A 7,569-nucleotide genomic window follows, 5' to 3' on the forward strand; every position below is an offset into this window, starting at 1 on the left:
CCCCCTCCCCCACCAGACCCCGCCCCCTCCCAGAGCCGGGACAGAACCCAGGCGTCCGGGCCCCGCCCCCTCCCCCACCAGACCCCACCCCCTCCCAGAGCCGGGACAGAACCCAGGCGTCCGGGCCCCGCCCCCTCCCCCACCAGACCCCGCCCCCTCCCAGAGCCGGGACAGAACCCAGGCGTCCGGGCCCCGCCCCCTCCCCCACCAGACCCCGCCCCCTCCCAGAGCCGGGACAGAACCCAGGCGTCCGGGCCCCGCCCCCTTCCCCACCAGACCCCGCCCCCTCCCAGAGCCGGGACAGAACCCAGGCGTCCGGGCCTTCCTCCCAGGGTTAGGCTGGCGCCGTTCTGGAAGGGAGCTGCGCCCGCTGGCCCTGGCCTGTGTCTTGGGGCCGTGGACACGCCCCGGGGCAGGGCCTGTCCTGGCTCTGTGGGTGCAGCGCGTGGCCCAGTGGGGTCCTGCTCCGTGCCTGGGGCCCTCGCCGGGCGGGGATACAGAGACTGCGGATGGGCAGCCCCATGCCAGGCGTGCAGCCCACGCCGGCCCGCCCTGAATGCTCTCGCGGGTTCCTTTCCCCACTGACGACCCCTGGATGAGAGAAGCTACTGGCTGCCCCGGCCCCCTGCCCTAGACGGGAGGCCACCTCCCCGAAGGGAGCGCCAGGCTGCGGCCACGCCTGGGTGTGGGCGTTCACAGGGTGCAATGGGGCACAGCAAACCCCTGCAGGCTCAGGGCCCTGCTGTTCTACAGCCATGCCAGGCGTGGCTGCTTATTCACAGGTGCACACGAGGCTGGAGGAGACGACGTCTCAGGATTTTACACCCCGGTGCCCTCCCCCCTCTGCCCATGTGAATCTGCCCCCAGGAGAAACTGTACATCTCTAGCCTGCTTAGTGCTGTCTGGTGCTCATGGCTTGGCATTTGCATCAAACTTGCCAAGCATCTGAACCGCCCCATTGTCTAGGGATGGGGTGTGGATGAGGGTGAGATTCAGGCCAGAGGAGACAGGGGTGCTGGAGTGCCATGTTCCCCAGGGGCCCCTTTCTGTCTCAGCACCGCTACCTGCCAGCCACCTCTCTAGGCCCTGTTGCTGAGTCTTCCCTGGCTACCTCACGAGAGCTACTGTGGGCATGGCAGGGAGGCTGGTGTGGGGCACACACCCCTCAGCATCGACACTGCCAGAGTTTGGCGCCAAACTGGTGGGGGTAGGTGGGGGAGGGGAAGCTGAAGAGATGGTCACCCCAGGTTACAGCCAAAGAGCACTAAGCAACTGAAAGAAGTGTCCAGAAGAAGGAAAACCTGTTTCTATGGCCTTTGTGGAGCTCACAAAGGGCTTTGACCTGCTGAACAGAAAGAGCCTTTTTCAACTGCTCAAGAGAACTGGGCCCTCCCGTCCTCATCAGTCTGGTTCAAGCCTTCCACGCAGGCTGCAGTCCAGTATGATAGTGGTCAGTCTGGCAGCTTTGAAATCCATAGTAGTGTCAAACAGGGCAGTGGTTTGGCACCAACACTTTTCAGTTTATTCTCTCTGCTGCTTTGTCAGACTCTCTCTCTGCTAGTATAAAGGGTGTCCATCTTCATACGAGCTCAGCTGGAAAACCCTTCTTCATTGCACATCTGAGAGCAGAAGGCGAAGTTAAACGCCTGCAGACAGGAGAACGTCTATTCGCCAGTGACTCAGCGCTCATCGTGTGTCGTGAAGAGGCGCTCCAGCAGCTTTATGCTAGCTTGGCCTAGCCAGCGGTCTGAAGAAGACAATGATTATGGCACAAGGCGCACTGGCTGCACCAGAGGTTTCAGCAGCTAACATCAAGCTCAAAGTTGTACACAAGTTCTGCTATCTAGGGTTAACTGCACTGGATAACTCATCTCTAGCTGACGAGCTTCAGCCTTGCCTCAGAAAGGTGTCCACTAGATTCGGTCAACTGACCAAGCACGTTTGGGACAACAGGAAACTAACATTTCATTTTCCCTCTCAAGCCCGACAGACACCTCCACAAGTCCCTTTGGGTGCAATATGACTCCTACCCAGGACCAGTTATTATCCCACATAATGTAAATAGTTCTTGAAAGCCCCAAACACAGGCCATTTATCCCACGCCCAGTGCACACAGTCCATAAATGTTCCGAAGTCCAACACGGCAGCTCATCCCCCAGGTCCAGTGGCCCCTGCCATGCCCGGGCACGCCTTCGGTCCCTGCCTGTCATACCACAACCACCACCCCAGCCCTCCCACCTAGAGTCCTTCCCAGGCTTCTTCCTGGCTTCCACACCTCTGCCTGGGGCGGGGCAGCGGGCTAGGGAACTCCGTTCAGAAACCTCCTCCCTAGTCACAGCTGCCTTCCTGCCATTGGTTAGTCCCAGATGCTCTCCCACGCTCCTGGGACTGGACTCACTTCACTTAGGGGGGCCTGCTGCGCTGTGAACCTGTGGGGCCAAAGCAAGGCTGCTCAGGGCTAGCCCCACGGCCCAAGGGGGTTGTACTGTGATCTGAGAAACTCGGGGAGGGGCGGGGGGGGGACACCAGATTGGAACAGTATGTCTGGGTGTGAGGGAAGCAGCAATAGACAGAAACAGACAAGGAAGGAGCAGCAAGCCAAGGACACAGCAGAACAACCACTAGGAGCGTGGCCCTGGGAAAAGCTGAAAGAGGGAGCTTTGTGGCTGAGCACTGGCTGAAAGAGGTTTGGAATTGCAAGCTAAGAAAATCACCCCTGTTGAGTTCCTCGTCCCAGGAAATGGGATTTTGTATCTTCCTTGTAAATAAACGGCTGCCTCCATCAGCCATTTCTTCTCCTGGCAGAAACAAGCCCAGGCCCCAGTGCTACCCTGGGTCAAATGGGGAGCCACATTATGGTGTGGGAGGCAAGAGGGGGCTGGGCCGGTCTTTGTGGAGAGGACATTTCAAGCTGTGGAAGGAGTCACGCACACTCAGATGAATGCTGGCTCTTGCAGGGTGACTGGGGCCGAGTTCTGGCCCCCGTCCCAAGAGGCTGATGGCAACTCTAGCCAGACTCCTGGGGGAGGGGCAGGCTGGACCCTGAGTCTCCGTTGATAGCGATATTGCCATGCATGGCCCCAGCATCGGTTGTAGTGCTGGACGGCTTGGGGACGGCTGTGCTGTTCTCTCCCTGGTCCTCAGAGTGTGAGGGGTTAACCTCTCCTGCTCCCTCTTGCAGGGGCTGCGAGGCTTTTCCTACTGGGCTACAGAGCCTTCTCCATATGGATCCAGGAACCCAGCTCCCCATGGTGCTGGGGCACAGGATCCTTCAGGGAAAGGCCATGCCCAGCTGCAGGCTCCTGCCTCCCCACCCAATTCCTCCCCAGCCCTGTGCATGGGAAGCCCTAGCTGACCTCATCCAGGGTGTTGCCTGGAACACGGCCAAACTCTCTACACCCAGGTGTAATGATGAGGCCTTTGGCGGGACACTACTGAGAGTATCAATTCAGGACAAATTGCTTAGAGCAGGGCAGTCACAGCCCAAGGCTGGGGTCCTTTGCACACCAAAGCAGCCAAACAGAGAGGACTTCGGTTCTACCCCACTGGCTAACCAGCAGTCACACAAGCAATTCCCTTAGACACTCCAGTTCTCTTGTATCACCACCAGCACCACTCGTTATGGGGATGAATGGGTATGAAAACCAATCCCCCAGTAAAAGAAAAACGGTTCTCTCAATCCCAAAGGACCAAGTCCCAGACCCAGGCCAATATACAAGTCAGATCTTACCCACAAATCACGCTGTTGCCAATCCTTTAGAATCTAAAATCTAAAGGATTATTCATAAAAAGAAAAATATAGATGAGAGCTAAAATCAGTTAAATGGGATTAATTTCATACAGTAATAGCAAATTTCTTGGTTTAGGCTTATAGCAGTGATGGAATAAACCGCAGGTTCAAATCAGATCTCTGGAGTTCATCCACAGCTGGGATGGGTCATTCAGTCCTTTGTTCAGAGCTTCAGTTTGTAGCAACGTTCCTCCAGAGTTAAGAAGCAGGATTTAAGACAAGATGGAGGAGATGCAGCTGCCTTTTATAGTCTCTTGCCATGCGGCCTGTGCTTCCTTTGTTCCAAAAACAAGCTATACAGCACGTGGCATGGAAAAAACCTTAGAGTTCTGTCCAGAGGCCAGTCCCTGCATCCCTTGCTGAGTTACAAGGCGTATCTGCCTTCTCTCAATGGGTCAGTTGTGTCGCTGAAGGTCCTTAATGGGCCATCAAGCAGGCTAGGCAGAGCTGACACCAAATTGTCTGGGGTGTCACCCAGAAGCACAGCACAAGTTTGAAATACAGACTGTATAGAGCCAATACTTATAACTTTAAATTAAAAAATGATACATGCACCCAGATAGCATAATCAGAAACAGCAAACCATAACCTTTTCATAGACACCTTGCTTAACCTACTTTGTACAAGATTTGGTGCCACTATAGGGCCTTGCTTGCAACAATGATCTATACAGTCACAGTTCATGCTATTAAGCCCAGACCTGCCGTGGCCGGGGGAGAGGCGTCTATCCTGCGGGTCCAGCCCTGGTGCTGTTGCGGGGAGAGGCAGCTCTCCCCCACGGCCCAGGTGTTGTTGCGGGGAGAGAGAGCTGGGGGGAGTCCTCGCTCCCTACCTTAGCCCCAGGGCAGCCTGCACCCCAAACCCTTCATCCCTGGCCCACACCCCCAGCCAGAGCCCTCGCACACACTCACACACCCGCACTCCAACCCTCTGCCCCAGCCCTGAGCCCCTCCCGCACTCCAAACCCCTCGACCCCACCCCCACCACATGAATTGTGTGCACCAATATGGAGGTGATGTGTCGCCTCCGTACTGGTGCACATAACAAAATCCATTCCGCAAATGTGTGGGGTAAATTAGAAGGAACACTGCCCACCAGGACCCCAACCTCCCTGCATCCAAGCCCCTCCCAAGGACGCCGGCAGGAAGCCAGCTGAGATGGCTGGTTGCAGGGGGTCCGTGGGGCTCACTCTGCACCATGTGAGGCATGAGTTCAAACTGGTGTAGCAGAAAGGCCTGGGCACTGATTTCAGTGCGAGAGCAGCACAGCACGGTTCAGCTGGGGCCACCCATGAACAAGTGTAACTGCCCTGCCGCAAGCCACTCGTACACCAGTGTGGCTCTGAAGCCTTTTCCTGGTGCCGTTGATTTGAACTCACGCCCGGCATGGTCCTGGGGCCAGTGGCCCATGCAGCCAAGTCCTGAGCCTCTAGAAAAGCCAGCCTAGCGGCAGTGCCCACCTGCGCCGAGCCTGGCTGTGCTGGGGAGCCTTGGGGCACACACTGGCCTTCGGGGGGGCACTCCCTGCCTGCAGACTCTCCCAAGACAAGTGGCCCTGCATACTGCCAGGCTGTGACTCCCTTTTGGGGCGTGGGTCTGAAGCACGCTGGCACGTTTATGGCACAGGCAGCTCCATCCCAGCAAAGCCCAGGAACACAGGGCTCCCCGTGTACTAAGTGGGCACAGCTGCCAGTGCGGTGACAGGCCAGGCGCTCCCTGGGCAGAGGTCTGTATTTACACCGAGGATACTGCATAATTGGCTGAGATGAACCTGCCCATCACACCTGCAGCGTGAAGCTGGGCTCAGTGGGAGGCCCAGGATCCAAGAGGAGAATCCTGGATTAGCTAAAATGATTCAACTGTCTGGCAGTAACTGTCCCCTTTGCACACCCTGCTAACTGAGCTCTCGCTGCCCGGCCCCACCTGCAGCCCCGCCCCAGGGACCCCAGCCCAGCCCTGCCTGCAGCCCCTCCCCAGTGCCCCCAGCCCCGCCCTAGTGCCCCCGGCCCAGCCCCAGGGACCCCCAGCCCAGCCTGTAGCCCCACCCCAGCGCCCCCAGCCCAGCCCTAGTTCCAAAAGTGCCCTCCAGTTCTCACACCCCCAGCCAGGCAGGCAGCAGGCCCACCGCCCCCAGCCCCAGCCAAGTGGGGGGGGGCTCCCCAATTCTAATTGCAAAGACCCCATTTGGTTCCTAAATCAAGGCCCTGTCTTTCTAGACGAGATGCTTCCAGCTCAGCCCCAGGCAGGGGCTCAGTGCTGGCAGCCCAGGGGTTTGGGGGTGCAGCCGCTCTGGCCTTGTCACACAGGCGGTCAGCCAGGGTGGGCACCATGGTCCCTGTGTATGAATCTCACATCATGCCATAGAAACATTGGGCCCATCCGCCTCCAGGGGCTGCGGTTGTCCTCCTCCCCAGCACCCTGCGGGTTCCCTCTCCAAGGGCAGGCTGCCAGTCCAGCCCCAGCAGGTGTTCAGCTCCCTGTGCCTTGCATGGGAACATTGCATCCTCCGCTCTCCTTTGTGTCCCACAGCCAGGCTGAGACCCAGCACTTGCCTCACCCTTCTCTGCAAACAGCCCCTGTCTCAATGGCCCTGCCTGGCAGGCAGGCGGGACGCGCTCGCCTCTCTCTGTTTGCTTGGCAGCCCTGGGGTGGGAACCTGAGTTGGGTGGGTTTGTCTCAGCTTGGATGTGGGACAAAAGTGCCGGGCTTGTATAAGGGCTGGGCGGGCAGCCGGAGCCACCGGCACCGTTCGACTCCCATCAGGGATGTGGCTTTGGTTCTGTTTGGCAAGCGTTACCCAAGCTGGGCCTGCCTCGAGATGGCCCTAGCACCAACAACGCATGGGAGACGTCAGCTACAAGTTCGTCCGGCTCTGGAACAGCTTCTGGGGAGCCCAGGCCTGGTGCCAGGCCAATGGCGGGTGCCTGGCATGCACCTGGAACCCAGAGATGCAGGCCCTCCTGAGCTACCGCCTGGTGGAAGGGGAGAAGTGGTGGATCAGCCTGCGAAAGCACCCATGTGAAAAGAACCCAGGTGAGGGCGAGGGGTCCTGGGACTTGCTGCCCCTCTCTCTGCTGGGAGGAGGGCTTTGGGGGGCTCATCCTCGGCCTCCCTTGCCATTCCAGAAGGCTGGCCAGCCCCAGCGGTGCTCAGGGGCGGCTCCCAATCGCTCTGCGCTCCGCCTGTCCGAGCCCATGCAGCAGGGCTCACGGCAGCCCCTGGCTTTCATGGGGACGTTCGCACACCCCGCAGCAGGTCGGCAGACTCGGGCTCACATGGCTGCGCTATACACAGCTGTGCAGATGTTGGTCTTGGGCTGGAGCCTGGGTTTCAGAGCTCGCGCTCCTGCCTGAGACAAAGCCCTGCCCGCTTGGCAGCTTCTGTGGGTAGCACGAGCCCGAGTCTGCTGACTTGGGCTCTAACTCGGGCCATGGGCTACTGCTGGCTGGGTAGACATCCCCTCAGAGCTCAGCCAGCGAGTCCTGGGAGCACCCTGCCTGGCATGACAGGGAGCAGCTTGAGGCCATGCTGCTAGGTGCCGCACCCCCTCAATTTTCTCCATGGGCGCTCCAGCCCCAGAGCGCCCACCCACGGAGTCCGCACCTCTAACCCGGCAGCAGGTAAGAGCGGTTGGCTCCCGCACAGCCGGCGCGTGCTGCAGTCTCCTTACTAGGCAGGGGCCGTATTCACAGAGCCGAAGGCGCTGGCGTAGGGGCACCAGCTCAATAATACCGCGTAGGGCCCCATAAATCCTAAGGACAGCCCAGCTCGGGCAGGCTC

This window comes from Lepidochelys kempii, chromosome 12 (genome assembly GCF_965140265.1).
Source record: "Lepidochelys kempii isolate rLepKem1 chromosome 12, rLepKem1.hap2, whole genome shotgun sequence".
In the NCBI taxonomy this organism is placed as follows: Eukaryota; Metazoa; Chordata; order Testudines; family Cheloniidae; genus Lepidochelys; species Lepidochelys kempii.